Genomic DNA, 19455 nt, shown 5'->3' with positions numbered 1-19455 from the left:
AGGTCAATGCTAAATTCTTCTACAGAATGAAACCCATTCAGTCTATTTTCAGCATGGGAGGGAGACTTCTTCATGTGGTTTTGTGAATAGAAGTAGATAAGGCTTTTTAAGTAGATATTCCTGTTCTGTGGAGCAATTCACCTCCTTTGTTTAGAGAAAGCAGTTCAAACAATTCTAATTTGTAGAATCTTTGGGGTATTAGACATACCATGTTTTGGGGGATGTGGTATTGGTTTTATTAATTATCCCTTTTTATTGTTTTAGAATGATTTCAGGATCCTATGGTTTTGTTCTATTCGTACAAAATACAGTGGTACCTCTTCTTATGAACTTAATTCATTCCATAACCAGGTTCATAAGTAGAAAAGTTCTTAAGAAGAAGCAATTTTCCCCATAGGAATCAATGTAAAAGCAAATAATGCATGTAATCCCATCCCAAAAGTCACTCCTTTTGCCTTGCTCCACTGGGAATCCCCGCCTCTGGACTTCCATTGCCAGCTGAAGCACCCGTTCTTGCATTGCTGGGAGTCCCCTGAGCCTCCCCTCGTTGGGAAACCCCACCTCCGGACTTTGCTTGCCAGCCAAAGTGCCTGTTCCTGCATTGCTGGGACTTCCCTGAGCCTCCCCTCACTGGGATTCAAAGCAGCGCCAGCAAAAATGAAGGGAATACCAGTGAGGGGAGCCTCAGGGGAATCCCAGCAACACAAGAACGGGCACTTCGGCTGGCATTGGAAGTCTGGAGATGGGGTTTCCCAGTGAGGGGAGGCTCAGGGAAATCCCAGCGCTTTGTCTGGCAACGGAAGTCTGTCGTAAGGTGAACATAGTTTGGAAGAAGAGGCAAAAAAATCTTAAACACTGGGTTCGTATCTCAAAATGTTCGTTAGTAGAGGCATTCGTAAGAAGAGGTACCACTGTACTGGTATTTTCATTTTACCAATCCATGATGCAAGAGAAGTGAACTCATCTAATTTTCTGCTAACATCTTTAGAATTTAAAAATAAGGATGATATTAACAGTAAACCCTTGTAGTATGCTATTAGATCTAGGCTGCAGAAACAGGTCTTTGCATAATTTGCCCATAGTAGAGTAATTTGAGCCTATTCATTTGTGCTTCAACTGAGAACTTTAGGTTGATTTATTTGACAATCCATTTGTTTCTTTCCATGGTTTTCAATGGCATTTTCAGATGTTTTCTCCAACACCCAAGCTCATAATTGTCATTATTTTTCCTATCCTTCTTTTTCAAAGTCCAAGATGGCCAATGGATGGCAGTAAAGAGTTGTGTTTTAAGTGTATCCTTGCTGCCATCTAATGACCATCTACATTTTTGCAGCTCAGATATGATACAATACAATACCTCTATTTTACACTTCTTGCAAATCAGCTTTTCTTTTCTGCAGAAAAGTTTGAGGAAATATTGCATGAAATTGTGAAATTACTGGAAACACCATAAGAAATATTTTTTTAAAAACCATATTGCAATGTACTATATAAATTTATTTATAACCAAATCTAATTGAAAATCTATGGTGGTTGTACTTCCATAAAATAACTGAAAAGAGAAGCTTACTTTTTTTCTAAAAGTGGCTGTTTGATGATGTGCCCAACCAAAATTCATCCAATTATCAGAAGACAGGCCATTAGGATTCCCATCATACCCTCTAGCCTCTGAAAATACTTTTCATCTTTGCAATTTATCTTGTCAGGGGAATTCAGTGCAGATATATGCTGATTATAAGTAGACCTCATTTACAAACTGTCCTGTTTATCAACTGGCCAAAGTTACGATGGTATTAAAAATACAGCTTTGCCATCTATCCTCATACAGTCATTCCAATGACCAGATCTCTGTTATACTTATGCAATCATATTTGCCTTTCTGACTAAAAGCTTAAACATACCATATTCATTATCTATACTCTAAATAGTAGTGTATGAACCATGAAGGCCATGAATGAGCTTACGAGTCAGTGTTCTTTCTGATTTTTCCTGGAGTGTTTTTGTAGGTCTCATTTCACCAAAACTCCAACCTTCTACAATATACTTTTAACTCCAGGTTTTCATTTCCATCCCCCACAAGACTGAGTTGCAAACCCTCCTAATCAACCTCATCCACACTTTGGACAAATCCATTTTTGTCAGTCCTGGTGTTACAAGATGTAACTCATCTTGAGTTGAGATGGCGCGGTGGTTAGAGTGCAGTACTGCAAGCTACTTCTGCTGGTCAGCAGCTGCCACTAGGTTTGCTTACTGACTGTGGCATTGGTTTAACAACCACAATAAAAATTGGTAAAATTAGACATGGTCAGGTGGCATTCATTTAACAAAGTTGCGCAGGATCTATTACTCCCTGAAACTATTGTCTGTGATCTATCCCTAAATACCACAATTCGCTTCTTACTCTGCTACAGAGCTCCTGACTATGACATCACACATGGAAACAAATTATCAGCTCTCCTAACGTGGGCTACCCACTGCCCACACCCCATCATCTTCCTTGGTGACCTCAACCTACCACACATTAACTGGACATTAAATGAATGTAGCACGGAACCTATCCACTCTACTATATATAACATAGTCACCAGTCTGGGACTTGACCAACTAGTAACTAACAATACTAGATTAGATAACTGTCTGGATCTCATCTTCTGCAACAGCAAAAGTACAATATATGGTTAGAAATAAAATAACCTTTTTCCAACAGTGACCACAGCATGATAAACTTCAGTCTCAGCCTAAGCCACACTAAGATCCACCTAAATAACGCGACTCCGAAATTCAACTTCAAAAAAGCGAGCTACAAACTCATTGATGCCCATCTTTCAACATTAAACTGGCAAACCTTATTCTCTAACTCTATGGATGACCTCTACATCACATTCTTGCTTGATATGAAAATAATCATCAGACTTTACGTACCATTTGCATCTGCCTCAACCAAGAAAAATAACCTCCCCATCTCAATAAGAAAATGACAATTTAAAAAAATCTCTCTGGCGTAAAAACAAAAAAGGACAAGTAGTAAACTTCAAAAGCTGTTATAAAAGCATATGCAAACAAATAAAAGCAGAATGTCTCAACTTCCACAGAATACAAGAGGAAAACCTTCTACGCACCAAATCCAATCGAGCTTTCTACAACTTTGTCAACAACAAAATCAAATCTGAAACCCCTTTTTCATTTACCAGTAGGTGGAATGAAGTTTTCTTTTACATTCAAAAGTATGAAAATCGTACTGTAAAATGACTAAACTCATGTAGATTCTGCCTCAATACCGACTCAACTTTTTTAAAAGAACCTTTTTCTACAAGATGGTGTTTATCCCTTTGTACATATATTATGTCTCAGGCAAATAAAGGTAATTCCATTTTGCCCTGCAATCATGACTTTCAGGACTGTTTGGGGGATAAAATGAAAAGTGATGCCTTTCAGATGTGCCACCTGGAGTTCTCAAAGGAAAGATGGAATATAATTGCGGTGCGACTTTAAACTCACTAAGAAATCTGAAGCTGAATCAGAATGGCAACTGAGGGATTTTCCTTGTTCTAAATTATTGTTTTTAAAATACCATAAGGTAAAAGAAATCGTAGAGCATAGAATGGGAGCAAGAAGGAGAAAAAGTACGGTTACCTCTGTGATTCACATTTGTGATATAGAGATTATGGATATAGAATGGCCCCAAATCATTGTGTTAACTGAGGCAAATGAACAACTGATGCTCAATTATAATAGACAACAAATGAAAGTGAAGCTGTCAAAGTAGCAGGTCAGAGCAGATTTTAAGGGTCTTTTAAAGGTCTACTTAGGAAGTGAGCAAAGTAGGGATGGTTTGCTTATTTTATTTTATTTATTTATCAAATTTATGTGGCTTCCCAACAAAAATGCCACCCTCCTTGCCTTTCGCAAACTCCTAAAAACCCACCTTTGCCGCCAGGCATGGGGAGATTGATTCCCCTCGGCCACTCTGTTTTATGTATGGTTTGTTTGGGTTGCATGAATGTTTTTAATCAAGGGCTTTTTTAACTGTTTTGCTTTTTAATCATTGGATTTGTATTTTGTATTGCTGTTGTGAGCCGCTCCGAATCTTCGGAGAGGGGTGGCATACAAATCTAATTAATAATAATAATAATAATAATAATAATAATAACAACAACAACAACAACAACATGTGTTTATAGCCAAGACTATAGTTTTCCCAGTTGCAAAGTATGGCTCTGAAAGGTGGACCATAAGAAAGGCTAAGCGCCAAAGAATTGAGGCCTTTGAACTATGGTGCTGGAGAAGACTCCTGCGAGTCCCTTGGACTGCAAGGTGATAAAACCCATCAGTCCTACAGAAAAATGAACCCTGGCCACTCTTTAGAAGATCCTGAAGATGAAACTCAAATGCTTTGGCCACTAAATGAGAAGGAATGGTTCAACGGAGAAGAGCCTAATGTTTGGGAACGATTGAGGACAAAAGAAGAATGGCTGGATGGAGTCACTGAATCAATAGGCGTGAGCTTAAATGGACTCTAAAAGATGGTAGAGAACATTGTCCATGGGATCACGATTGGTCGGACAAGACTTTGCAACTAACAAAAACAAAATATGATTTCCTGTTACAGGAAATTACTCTGGACAGCGTATAATAAGCAAATAAAAACAATATATAAAATAAGCATTACTAAAATAATAAAAATCCATATCGAAAGTTGAATGTTATTAGCATCAAAATATACAAGTGAGACAGAGAAAGGGAAGGAGGTGGGGAAGAGAGAAAGAGAGAGAGAGAGGATGGATGGATGGATGGATGGATGGATGGATGGATGGATGGATGGATGGATGAATATATTCACCTCAGTAATGGAACTATCTTAAATACATCTCCAGAGTAGAAAATGTTCAATAAGGCAGGTATCATGGCACAGAAGGCTTGTAAACCTGTCTCTGACAGATAGTACCTTCAGCATAGTTCAGCTGAAGCCTGTTGTCCCCCCATCAGACTCTTACGGCCTTCAAGCACCAAGACAGGACATTCACCACACCACTTAAAATTCATCAGGGGCAGAAATAAATAATTGGGTATCATAAGCATACTAATGATATCTCACTTCATGGCGATGCATGAACTTATTCCGCAGCAGCCTCATGTAGATATTAAATGAGAGAAAGGGGATGCACCAAACCCTGTCTCATACACATATGAGTGTGCATCTCTCTTTCCCAATCGTCACCTTCAGGACTTGAAAATACAGTGGTACCTCGTGATACAAACCCCTCGTCATACAAACTTTCCGAGATACTAACCCGGGGTTCGGAAATTTTTTGCCTCTTCTTCCGAACTTTTTCCGTCTTACAAACCCACCACCCGAACGCTGAACCCAGAAGTTCGGCAAAAGTTCGGGTTCGGGTGGCCGCCGAGAGTCCACGTTTCGGCCGGCCAGGAAGGATGTCTTCATGACGTCAAAGCTCCACCCATGGAATTCCCTACTGGGATTCCCCACCTCCGTTTGAGTCTCCCGACCGGCCCGACAGCTCCGCAGCTCTTTTGCAAAACTGACAGCCGAGCAGTGGGCCTTCTCAGCGTCCTCCTGAACCCGAACACCGAACCCTAACTTTTGCCGAACTTCCGGGTTCAGCATTCGGGAGAACGCCAAGAAGCCCCCTGGCTGTTTCAAAAGGCGACAGCCAGGCAGCGGGGCTTCTCGGCGGCCTCCCGAATGCCAAATCTGGAAGTTTGGCAAAAGTTCAGGTTTGGCGTTCAGGTTTGGGAGGACGCCAAGAAGCCCCTCGGCTGTTTCAAAAGGCGACAGCTGGGCGGCGGCGCCCAGCGGAGCACCATTTTTGCAGTGTTTTTTTTCTTGCACGCATTAATTGACTTTACATTGTTTCCTATGGGAAACATTGTTTCGTCTTACGAACTTTTCACATTACGAACCTCCTCCGGGAACCAATTAAGTTCATAAGACGAGGTATTACTGTACTTAGTTACACTACAGAATGCATAGCAAAGATGAAGAAAAGTGAAAACAGAATTCATGGTATCTTCATAGCCTCTGGATCCACCCAGCGTAAATCTGCAAGGATTAGGGTATTATAGCAATAGCACTTAGACTGATATACCACTTCACATTGTTTTACAGACCTTGCTAAGTGGTTTACAGAGTCAGCATAAGCCGCCCCCCCCCCCAAAAAAAATCTGGGTCCTCATTTTACCGACTCAGAAGGATGGAAGGTTGGATCAACCTGGAACCTGGTGAAATACGAGCTGCCAAATTGCAGGCAGCCGGCAGACAGCAGAAATAGCCTGCAGTACTGCATTCTAACCACTACGCCAACATATGAAGGAACCTTGATGTTTTCTGAGCTTGATTGTTTTCTTGCAGACATTTGATTACCCAAACTAGTGATGCTATCTAGGTTGGATAATGAGAGGTCTACAAGAAAGCAACCAAGTTCAGGGAGCACTAAGGACCCCTCATTTCAACCTCAAGCTACAAATATTCGTCTTTATTGGTTAAGGCATTATAGTTACCAGGAGTACAATTATCCATGGTTTTGCAATCCTGGCGCTCTCCAGAACCAGAAGGTTTATTAAGCTATACATGTGCTACGATAAATGGCTCTCAGTCTGTTCCCAATGAGCAGTTATGCTCCTGTCAGGAGTGTCACAACCGATTCTGTGTCACTTTTATTATCCGAGTGGCTGTTTTGCCACCAGTTACATGAAAGGATTCTCAATAGTAGTTTTCGCTAAAGGGCAGCAGAAACGCCATGCTTTTCTGAGGCGGAGACCACAACACTTAAATATTACCCAGAACTCGAATGCTATTTGAAGTGGGTTTATGAGCCTCTTTTTAACATGACAGACCCTATTCGGAGTGACAAATAGATTATTGGAAAATGCATTGTCTCCTTTATCTATTACGTACAGTGAAAAGGAATTGTAAATCTAGCACTGCACAACTCTTGGAGAAAGTATTTAATACTTAGCTGTATAGATCAACATATAGATTATACAGATTATGAAGGAAACAGCTGTTGGGTCAATTGTATGGAACTAAGCAATTAACTATTGCAAACCCTACATTTTTTAAATGCTTAGTAATAAGAGAACGCTGAACCATCTTTCAGCAGAGGAAAAATAATCATATGATTTGTGGTCACTTCAACATCTTTTTATAGTTATATTAAAACCAGTCACCTCTGTATTTCCCAGCTCAGATTTCTTGAGGTCAGTGGCTGGATCTAAAGTTTTTAATTGGAGGAAGGGCATGATTGTAATACAGTGGTACCTCTACCTCTACTTATGAACTTTTCTAGATAAGAACCGGGTGTTCAAGATTTTTTTGCCTCTTCTCAAGAACCATTTTTCACTTATAAAACCGAGCCTCCAAAACTGTAACTGGAAAAGGCCTCTGTGGAGCCTCTCTAGGAATTTCCTGGGAGGAAACAGGGCTGGAAAAGGCGGGGAGAAGCCTCTGTGGGGCCTCTCTAGGAATTTTCTGGGAGGAAACAGGGCCGGAAAAGGTGGGGAGAAGCCTCCATGGGGCCTCTCTAGGAATCTCCTAGGAGGAAACAGGGCCTCCACCCTCCCTGTGGTTTCCCCAATCGCACACATTATTTGCTTTTACATTGATTCTTATGGGGAAAATTGCTTCTTCTTACAAACTTTTCTATTTAAGAACCTGGTCACAGAACGAATTAAGTTCGTAAGTAGAAGTAACACTGTATTATGAATGAGAAAAGCAAAAATGAAGAACAGGTTCTTAATATGTAAATATGCATGTAGCATATTAAACATATTACTAGCTAAACTTACTGTTATGTACTGAGAAGCCAGGAAGTTTTCCCTCCAGTCCAAATGGGAAATTGAGCAGGGAAATTCTGGCTCCTTCGCAGAAGGGCTCTCTATTTAAACCCCTGCCAAAAGCTGATGTTTGTTCGCAATAACCAATAAAAAGTTGAAGTCACACTACCAGTCTCCTACCTCTTCAGTATCGGAATACAACACTGACCAATTGGGGGAGGTTCCTATCACTTAATCACTAAGAGACTGATAGTCCAAGCTCTACTTCCATTCCAAGCTTTGAGGAGACCCATAAAACTATTATTCCTTTTAGAGAAATGTATTTATAGTTACTATGTTTAATCGGTCTATTAAATCACCGATAAACAGGTAAGTGGATAGGCAAACAGACATATTTTCCTGTGTACCAATTTTGCTTCCTACTCTTTGGAAACTTGCCTGTTACTGAACTATCTGTGATTTAATTGCATTTTATAACAACAAAAATCACTCTTAGGAATAACATATAGATCTATCCTTAAATAGTTGAAAAAATATGTTCTTTGCACTTGAGTCTCAATGCCAGATTACAAAATACATGAGGATTTAAGGCTCCTGTTTAGACTCTCATCATCTCCTTTAATTTAGTATATTCTTTCTTTTTCCATTAATACCATACGGCAGATATAGACTAATATAAATTGTGGAAATTGGGACAAACTCTATTGCTAGTGCTATTCTATATGGGAAGGCATGAAAATAAGCAAAATGTAAAATTTTTGAAATGAAGAAAACACAAGACCTGAAATTAAATGAAGTTATCAAAATGATTATTTCCTACTCTTCCCTTGCTTTCCTTTTATGTCCTTCCCTTGAAAATATTTTGACACAAAATAAATTCAGCACTTTTAAATCATCATCCATTGCTGATCAAGGACTATAACATAAAAGCAGGTCAAATAAGGTAGCCTAGATAAAAGATGAACTGCCTAAATCCTTTGGCATCAATCTCAGAAGGGTTGAAGGAAGCAGAGCATTATCTGTTTATTAAACTTTCATCTTCCTCTTTCACCATGACTAGGATGAAGAAGAGATGGGGTGGAGGAAGAATGATGATGACATGGAATGATCTTATTGTGAAACCCAACAACGAAAGAATAAAAGCATTTACTGTAGACAAACGGTATAAAATGTTTTACTACTGTTCCTGCATTAACCTCTTCCTTGGAAACCATGCATTCTTGCTGATATCTTAAATAATATTGCTTTGTGATTATATGAATGATCACAAAAGTTCAAAAAAATGCTTTGGACTAGATTACCTCTGGAACCGCCTGCTACTGCACGAATCCCAGCGACCGATAAGGTCCCACAGAGTTGGCCTTCTCCGGGTCCCGTTGACTAAACAATGTCGTTTGGTGGGCCCCAGGGGAAGAGCCTTCTCTGTGGCGGCCCCGGCCCTCTGGAACCAACTCCCCCAGGAGATTAGAACTGCCCCCACCCTCCCTGTCTTTCGTAAACTACTCAAGACTCACTTATACCGCCAGGCATGGGGGAGTTGAGATATTCCTTCCCCCTAGGCCATTACAATTTATGCATGGTATGTTTGTGTGTATGTTTGGTTTTATAATAAGGGTTTTTAGTTGTTTTAGTATTGGATTGTTACATGCTGTTTTTATCATTGTTGTTAGCCGCCCTGAGTCTACGGAGAGGGGCGGCATACAAATCCAATAAATAATTTAAATAATAATAAATAATTTATGCCACCAGCAATCATTTTGGACTCAATACAGTCCATTATCATACCCTGATTTGGTATAGACACACACCCCTACAACTTTGAGACAAAATCAGATACTGAGTCAGTCTAAACTGGAGGTCTAAACTTCGTCTCGCTGTGCAAAAATTCAAATACTCAAGAAGACATCTCCTAGCACTATATTTTGTACTTCTTTTGCCAGGTAGGAGTGGAAGTGGCTTGTTATCAATATGCTTTATGTCACAGTCATTGAGATCACAGTCACTGAGGTACACTGCCCTGAGTCGATTGAGAAGGCTGGCATAGAAATCTAATTAAAGAATTATTTTTTTAAAAAAAACTACTCAGTGTAGCTTATAATAACAGGTCATCCTCAGAGCAACAAGGCTATTTCTAGTCCCAAACAATGTCTGAAACCCAATTACCATTGATATGAAATGGCATGCTCTATCAAATGTTATATTTATTTCCTATTTTACATGATTTTATAAAATAAATTTGTTTCTCCTAAAAATAAAATTAAACCCGGAGTCTGGTCATAGTTACGTCCTTTTTTAATTGCTGCAACATGGCCAACTTGAGGAGGGCAGCCCAAAGACCATATGGAAGCTGCAACTGCTCCAGAGTCTCTCAGTTGCTTTCCAAGTGCAATTCGAGGTGTTCATTATCACCTTTAAAGTCCTACATGGCACAGAGACCGGTTATTTGCAGAATCACCTCTCCCTGCCCCATTCTACTAAGTGAGATAGGATGGGTATACTCCAGGTCCCTTCCTTTAAATGTTATTATTCAATGTGACCTTGGAGGTAAGCCTTCTCACCCAATTGGGTGGCAACCCTAAACTTTTGATATACCTTGATAAATATGAGATCTCAGGTTTTCCTTCCCTTTTAGCCTTCAAGAAAGATGTGAAGATCTGTCTCTAGGTTGGACTAGGTTGGAAGTTGAATTAGGAGGCAGTATAGCCTGGTGCCTAAGAGAAGGGTATTTTTAGTTTTTAATCTCTTTTTTTATTGATTGCTGTGAATTTTTTGTTTGTTTGTTTGTTTAATGTAGTTTAGTTTAGCTTGTCAAACATGTACAAGATAGGTATAAGTATAAACATCTTCTGTCTTCTGCCTCACATATCACCAATCACCAATTAGATCACACAGAGTTGCTCTGCTCCAGGTCCCGTTGGCCAAGCAATGCCAACTGGTGGGACTGTAAGGTAAGGGCCTTCTCTGTTGCAGCTCCGGTCCTCTGGAACCAACTCCCCCCTTCAAGATTCGCACTGCCTTCCTGGCCTTCTGAAAAGCTTTGAAAACATGCTTGTGTCGGCAGGTCTGGGGCCATTGAGCAATAGCATTCTGCTTTGGCCAGTAGTTTGAATGAATGATGGCTGTATGCAGTGAAGGGCTGCAAAACAATATACTACCACAATGTGGGCGTGGCTTATTCTGTGGGTGTGGCCGGCCATGTGACTGTGGGAGTGGCTTGACGATCATGTGACGGGGGTGGCTTAAAGATCACGTGACTGGCTTAAAGGTGGCCAACTTGACGTCACTCACATCAAGGGTTTGGGTTAGGGTGCCTGGCCTCTCCTCACCTCACAGAGATACAATTTCCTTTAGTATTACTGAACATCCAAACTATACTATTTAATTCTATGTATATATGTCATATGTGTACATACATATTACACACAAGCACACAAAAATATACATTATCTACTATATAAAGTATATGTACACACACGTACGCAAGCACAGCTCTTCTAAAATTATACATATTCAACCTCATTTACTACGGTAGGAAAAACATATCCAGAGCCCAGAAGGGAAAAAAATATTTTTCTACTGGTTCTATGTATATGACCAAAATTTTTCTGCATACCTGACCGTACCCATAGCAGCCCATCACTGGTTGTATTCTTGCCTCATATTGGGTTTTAAATTTTGTATCTGTTTTTACTGTATGTACATGGGGTATTTTTCAATTTTTGTATTCATTTTGCTGTTGTATGTCGCCCTGAGTCCGTCAGGAGAGGGGCGGCTTATAAATTTGAAAAATATATAAAATAAATAAAAATAAATAGAGTAACTATGAACAGAGTAAATGGGTACGAATAAATAAAGACAGTAGGACAGGGACAGTAGGCAGCCTGGTGAGCTTATGCATGCTCCTTACAGATCTCTTAGTAATGGGGTGAGGTCAGGGGTGGGCTGCTGCCCAGACAAGGGGCAATGCAGTGGGGTAGCGAAAATGGAGCTCCACCCTAGAGCACTCAATTTGCACTGAAAGATGTTGAAAGAAAATGCAGGGCATCCTGCATAATCCACGCCCACAGTGTGGTAGTAAAAAATCTGGTAGCTCTTCACTGAGTGAGATCAACAGTAGACAGTCTAAGATTAAAGTTATGGGAGTTTGGGGATGTAACAACAGAGTTAAGTAGTGCATTTTGGGCACTAACCACTCTGTTACTGTTGCCTATAATCAACAACAACAGTAACTCTGTTACTGTTGCCTATAAGTTGCCTATAATCATGACATGAGATGGGTGACCGAATAAATAAATAAAATATAAATAAAATACAAATAAATAATGTTTTAACTTGTTTGAACAGCTTCCATAAATGGAAGCTATTCCCCATAAATATTTTGTTCATTAAGGATGTGATCACTTGGATAAGTTGCCTTCATTCAATAGTCTGAAGAGAATTAAGAAGTGAAATTATTGGTCCTTTTAAATAAACCATACAGTTTCTTACTAAAACCACAGAATGGATGATTTGCCTCAAAACTTCACTGAGGAAATCAAACAAAGCAAACCCCCATAACCACCACCACTACCAATTAAATCACTCTGAAATATTAAAAACTCTTTACGTGCAGTATATGATCTTGGTAATTTTTACTAGTGTTCTGTGCAATAACTTTAATATTCAAGCATATGTTGCTGAGAGAAAATGAGTTTTAGCTAGGTGCAATAGCCTCATTGTACTACAGCGTAAACTGAAGTTTGAATGAAATATGGTAGATGATTAGATCCTTCTCCATAGAAGGTGACTGAATGTGATTGAGATGCAGCTAGTCCTAACCCTATAAAATATGAAGTGACATTCTTCAAGGGGACTCTGCTTCAGTCTTAAAGGCAGTTTTTCTGAATGTATGTTGGTATGTACAAAGCATATCATAAAGAACTTGGACACTCCACACTTTATGAAAGTTTTTTTTTTCTATACTGTACATAAATTTTTAAAACTAAAGAAAGAATAAGTCTTAATGCTTTTTAAAGGGGGGAATATGAGGAAATAGAGCAGAACAGACTTAAGAAAGGCCACTGTTGTTATTTGTATTCATTTTCTTGATGTCTTTACTGTTTTATTATTTTTTTATTGTAGTAATTATTCTACAGTTTTAAAACTGTAAACTGCTCAATGTTGCTGGGTTGAGTTGATCAACTATAGAAATTGAACAAATGAATAAACACATCCAATTTTTCCCTAATACTACTAGTAGTAACAATAATAGTACAGGGAGGAAAAGTTTGTTCTACTGCTTCTATATCCACATTTTAGAACATTTTCTCTCTTAAATATCTTTTCCAAGAAATAGTTTTCTCATTTTATGGCTGGGAACCTAAGAGGTTTATATGATTGCTCAACCATTTCCATACACACAGTGCTAATCTCTTTTTTCCTTCTTCTCTTCTACTACTTTATGTAACTTTTACCTAAGTTTTCGACTGGGTTCTGAGATAGCTGCCAACAAAATATGTACCAGACCCTTACCACCCATGACCAGACCAGCCCTATACGAGAGAGCATCTATTTGATCATGTATGCATTTTTATTCAAGGGGGAAAAAACCCTTCCATGCATACCTATTTAGGCACCAGGTTTTCATTGCTCTTTATTGTTATATTGTTTTTATAGCTTGCTTTTTTTTTCCTGCCGTGAGCTTTTCAGAATTGTGTTTGAAGAGGGGCAGACATAGATATATTTCAAGTAAAATAAGTAATATCTACAGTTGGTTAAGAAAAATAATTCTAAATAAACTAGTTTTGTGATTGTGGGGCAAATCCACATTGTTCAGTAATTTTATAACCAGTCTACAAACATTAGCATGTGGTATTTATTTATTATTAGATTAGATTTGTATGCCGCCGCTTTCCATAGACTCGGGGCGGCTCACAACACAATAAAAACAGTTCATGACAAATCTAATAATTTACAATTTAAAATATTGTATGGAAAGCGAGTTAGGGAAAAGGATACTTTTCAAATATCGTGTGTCATTCTGACACGTACAGAAATTCATTGTTTTTTTTACTTTATCTCATATTTTTTAGATAAAATATTTTATATTTTATTTCATATTGTACAGAATTATCCAGTATCATACTGAAATGGATATTTCTAAAAATCTCATTCCTGCTAGGTTGTTCAGCACATTTTTGGCAGAGTTAATGCAAAGTGTCTTGCCAACCAGGGGCAGCCGGAATGGCCCTGTGGTTTTGCATCACTCTGTCCCCGGGGCCTTCCGGGAGAGGCAAGCAAAGGTGTCAATTTCGGTGCCACTTTGTCCTCTCCAAGTGATAGCAGCCGAGCTGAAGTCAGCACAGCCGAGAGAAGAAACTGCATCTGCAGGTAATTAGTAACAATCAGGGTCTGCTCAGGAAATGCTGACTATAGCAGTAATAAGCTGGGCACATGTCATTGGCTTGCAAATGGAGAGCATGCTTATGAACCGTGGCAGCAGGCAGTAAGAGCTAGGTTTTTTTTTTTTAACTTAATATTTAATGTGGCATAAAAACGATGGAGAGAAATCAACTAGTTTTATAATCAGATGTTCAGCCACTGGTCCATAACCACAAGCAAGTTGGTGAATGAAGCGGGCTAGAAAAGTGTCATCAAAATTTCCTTTCGCCATAATTTAGGTCTAGTTTTATGGACCTGCTGATGTGAATGCCAATGTCTAAACAGTACTTTCTCTCTCTTTTTTTTTTCAATCAAATGATATTACCCCAGATCAGATCTGCAAATCTGCTAGGAAATGCAAAGCCCAGGCTGACACCACAGCTGCACTGGGGATCTTTTACATTATTATTTCTCAGCGCTGCTTTCCTACTCCAGCCTGGCTTGAAAGCAAGGACAATGAAACACTGTGGCCATAATTCTCTTATCTGCGTGGTTCTCAGCCTATTTTGCATTGATTAAACTATTTTATGAGTTGGCTTAAGAACTCAGGACTCACAATGCAAACTAGACGTAGGTCAGTTTGTGAATGGAAGCCAAGCTCCGTCCCTAGACATTCTCATAAAAACTGCTGAAGCTTGAACTGCAGATCTCAGCCCTATCAAAAGAACCAGATTAGTTTTCTTGGCCACAATAAAACCCATTTCTCAAACTCTCTTCATCCCAGAATATGGGGGCTTTTAAGCATTTCACACAATAATATCCTGCTGGGTGTTGAATTGTGAAGAACTAAGGAATTGAGCGGTTTTATTTTCATGAAACAGAACGTATTTCCTCCATTGGTCAATAACTACTGCCACTCTTTATAATTCATTTGTAACCTTTTTTAAAAAAAAAAAGAAATGCATAATACCACATTTGATTTTCCCACACAAAATGAAGATGTCCTAACACATATGCTATGGTGTTGAAAGTTAAAATATTTGTGATAGTTCAAACTATATGTTATGTTTAACTTTTAATGAGGAAATGGCAATTTTCAGAATTTTAACAGGAGTTTGTGGGTGGGTGTGATTGTAATAGATATATATATAAGGATAGGTTCGTCAAGCTTGTCTGGTCTATTCTATTTTCTTTCTCTTATAATTCCAATAATCCTCTATTCTATTGTATTTTTAATGTACAAATAAGCTACCTTAAACAGAACTAATGCTGTACTCATACTTAAAGTTACATTACATTTAATAACATTAAAATGCCCTGCAGAAATAAATGTTGGCCTACCTAAACTATATTTCCAGCTACTTTCAAACTAAAAGTGGCCTACTGGATACTTTCCGGTAATTTATACTTTGCTGATTACATATTAGTGATGTGACTTCAGAGGCACCAACTCTCTAGTATCTGACAGTTACTCACCATGAAAGGCAGAATGAATAATTTTCTTGGTGTCCTGCTCCTTTATATTAGACTGCTAATCTTGGGTTAATAGTTTGTTTCAAGTAAACTCAAAGATCTGCTGATGATTCCTTTCCAAGCAGAATTAGATGCTGAACACTGCCTTTTCCTATCAAGTATTTATTTGAATAGAAAGAATTATTTGTAATCAATTAATATTAATTAATTGATTAATTAATTTGTAAAATGAATTGTAAATGTATAAATTTATTTTCTCTTATAGATGTAAAACTTCCTTCATAGCCACCCTGAGTTTCAGGAGAAGGGCGGCCTAGAAATCAAACAAATAAATTTATTGTTCAGATTAGATTCTCATTCTCAAGAATGCTCATATGCAGATGCAAACATTTTATGTCCGGCATAAAGGTTTTTATTCCAATATACAAACATAATGTTCAAATTTGTTCTAGAAGCATGCTATATATTTAGGAGGAAAGGCTCCAACCATCATGACAGATTTGCCCTTACTGTGGGTTTTTAACCGGGATTGGGTAGCCATCTGTCAGGGATAATTAAGTTTAGTAAAGGAGTAAATTAATTAGTCCTTTACTAAACAGAGGGTTCGACTAGATTATTTGTAAATTGTCTTCGCACATTTTTTGATTCTATTGTTCGAACTAATTAAAAATCTCCCCTTTTTTCCTTCAGAAGAAAAATAACATCGAGAAATTGAGAATTAGTATGATAATGTGATAAATTGGGAATTCCCCACTTCAAAGTCCATGTCAGTCATGAATTTAGGTTCACCAAATCAACATATGTCACTGAGTCAGATCGAGATAAAGATCATCATTTCTATAAAATGATTAAAAGTGAAACAGCTTTGTTCTCTTTTGTGTCTAAATTGGCCTTCACTTTGTTCTTTAATCAGAAGATGGATTGCAAATAGTGACAGCAATTTATCAATTCTTTAATATCAATAGGGGAAATGATCTTAGGCAAGCTAGTATTTATTAAGATTAATATTGCTCCACTTCTCCTTAGTCTACTTCTTAGTCTACTTTTCCTTAGTCCCTTAAATTTCCCTGGGAGTTACAACATATAAATTATAAAACAATAATAGTAACACAGTTAAAATAGTTATTTAAATTAATTTAAGCTTAAATAATTATTGTTCCCTTATTAGTTTTCCAGACCAAGCGTTCTCCATCAGAATGAAAAGTTTTTAATTACTAATATTGTAATGGAGATGGAAAGACTGTTTGTATATGAGTGGAGGTATGTATTTGTGTGTATGCTTGGGTGTACTATGAGGAGGTAGACTCATTTTCAACTCACCAGACTTATGTACATGCCTAAATAAATCATATGTAAATTAGCTTTGACAGTTATTTATTTCCCTTTGGAAGAGGGAGCAACCTTAATTTACTTGCCATTTTGATGGTGGGGGTGTGTGTTTAAATTATCTATGGTATTTTAAGGTGGAGTACTTAAAACCAAGTAATAATTCAGCATATTTAATACTAACTTGAATTAATATTATGCGGTATAATTATAATTTTCACTGATGATACCTATAAAATTATGATCTTGATTATATTAAACACTTTTTCTCTATTACAGTGTTCCCTCGATTTCCGCGGGGGATGCGTTCCAAGACTGCCCGCGAAAGTTGAATTTCCGCGAAGTAGAGATGCGGAAGTAAATACACTATTTTTGGCTATGGACAGTATCACAAGCCTTCCCTTAACACTTTAAACCCCTAAATTACCATTTCCCATTCCCTTAACAACCATTTAGTCACCATTATTACTGGTACTCACCATTGAATAAGACACTTAGTGATCCTGATATTTATAAACATAATTATTTATTAACAATAATTATTTTTGTTGTTATTTATTTGCAAAAATTATTAGTTTTGCGATGACATATGATGTCATTGGTATAGGAAAAAAACCGCGAAGTATTTTTTAATTAATATTTTTTGAAAAACCGTGGTATAGGCTATTCGCGAAATTCGAACCCGTGAAAATCGAGGGAACACTGTATTTATTATTACAGCAACTATGTCTCTTTCTGGCTAAAAGCATATATGGATGATTAAATGCCCAAAATAAATTTATATATTCATGAATTTAAATATTTTGGGGTATTTTGATGCAAAATTGCCTGTGGCTTTCAAGAAAGTACATGCTGTTAAGAAAGCAAACATTATTATCTGGAGAATTTAGTTCTCTAGTTCATACTAATGCCAACTATTCTCTTTATTTAAAGCAGGAGGAGAGAAGGATGCAGTACTGCTAAAATCCAGGATTTATTACTTTTCTTCCTTCTAACTTGTTGTGGTTAGCTCTGGCCTAGCTCCTGCCCCAAGGACTGTGGATGTGGGGGAGACATCCACATGCTGCAGGCCTGTTTCCCCCCCCCTGGTGGAATCTGCTGATGAAGGCTCCTCTGACCAAGAAGACATGAGTGACAGGGAGGAGGAGAGTGTGGCAGACAGCTCAGAAGGAGATCAATTATCTAGCTCCTCCTTGGATTCAGAACAAGAGTTAATGATACAGCCACACATGCGGAGAGCGATGCATAGGCAACAACTGAGATTATTATCAAAGAAAATGAGGCCACCTGTGGTTGGGTGGGGCTGTGGTAATTAGTGAGGCTGCTATAAATAGCAGCCTGTGGGTTTGGCCATTGTGGAGGATTATCTGATCGTTGTGTTTCATGCCTGCTTTGCTGACTTTGACCTCTGTGTGCTGATTTTTCCCCGCTTTGAAACTAAACCGGAGCAAAGTGTGTTTCACTTTGTGAAAGAAGAAGGACTGTGAATTGCCTCACAGCTGCAAGCTAAGTATCACAGAACTGATAAGGGACTTGTACAAATTATCAGTTTGTTTGGAGACGAGTGCTCTTTGCTATACCAAAAGAGGGCTTAGTTTAAGTGACTTTTCATTATAAAGAACATTGTTTTGAATTTTCAAATGTTTGTGTGTCTGAAATTTGTACCTGTGAATTTTTGGGAGAAGCCTGCCAGAGAGCCCGACAGAACATAAGTCAGAAAGTCAAAAATGAGAATTGTAAAGGATCTACAAAGAGAGTAAAATATATGATATCAGGAATCTGTTAAGAGCAGTTGACACATAGAATGATTAATGCATGCTATAAAGGGGGGGACTAAATAAAAAGATAAAGAATTGGTTTGCTTGATCTCTAGTTGATGAGAACAATTTAGTGCATTCCAGATGTTTTGGACTATAAACCCTAATAATAGAGTCTTATGATGTTTATAAAACTCATGGCCTAAGCCTGTAAATGACATTAAGTTGTGTCTTTGACTTACATCATCCTAATGAACATTTTAAAAGTTGTATCCCATAAGCCTTTTTTCCCTTTCGAAATATATAGTCCTTCCTGCAATGGATTAAACATTACATTAAGCACTCCTGGACAATTTTGGTTCTGAGGCATTCAGTCCAAAACAGAAGCACAGAAAGAGTTCAGAGGGAAAGGAAGATGTCCTCTGGAATTCCTAAATATCATGCTAATAGCATTCTAAAGTACCAAAACATTCAAGTATCATTTTAATATGTATTTTAAGTTTAGAACACGATATGCATAGACGAAGTCACTCAGGGACACAATAGCACTAGAAACCAATTGAATACTTCGTAGGTTACTATAAATATTTAGTAATATAGTTTGTTAAAATATTAATCCTGTATTTACTTTCCAGATTATCAACTAATATATAAATCAAGTATACAAGCATGGGATCATCTAGTAGAAGAATTGTAACTTGATCTTGCAGTGATCTTCAGATTCCTCAGGACAGAATCCTATTAA

At 38.0% G+C, this 19455-nt stretch overlaps 1 protein-coding gene across 2 annotated transcripts in view; it reads right to left on the bottom strand.

The window, feature by feature from the left end:
- PAX5 (paired box 5) overlaps positions 1-19455 on the bottom strand; it is a 308938-nt gene that overhangs the window by 124934 nt on the left and 164549 nt on the right. The window lies entirely within an intron of this gene.

The sequence above is a fragment of the Erythrolamprus reginae genome, chromosome 2, assembly GCF_031021105.1.
Source record: "Erythrolamprus reginae isolate rEryReg1 chromosome 2, rEryReg1.hap1, whole genome shotgun sequence".
Taxonomy (NCBI): Eukaryota; Metazoa; Chordata; class Lepidosauria; order Squamata; family Dipsadidae; genus Erythrolamprus; species Erythrolamprus reginae.
Note: the sequence above shows the minus strand (reverse complement) of the source record. Positions and strands in the feature narration are given on the sequence as shown.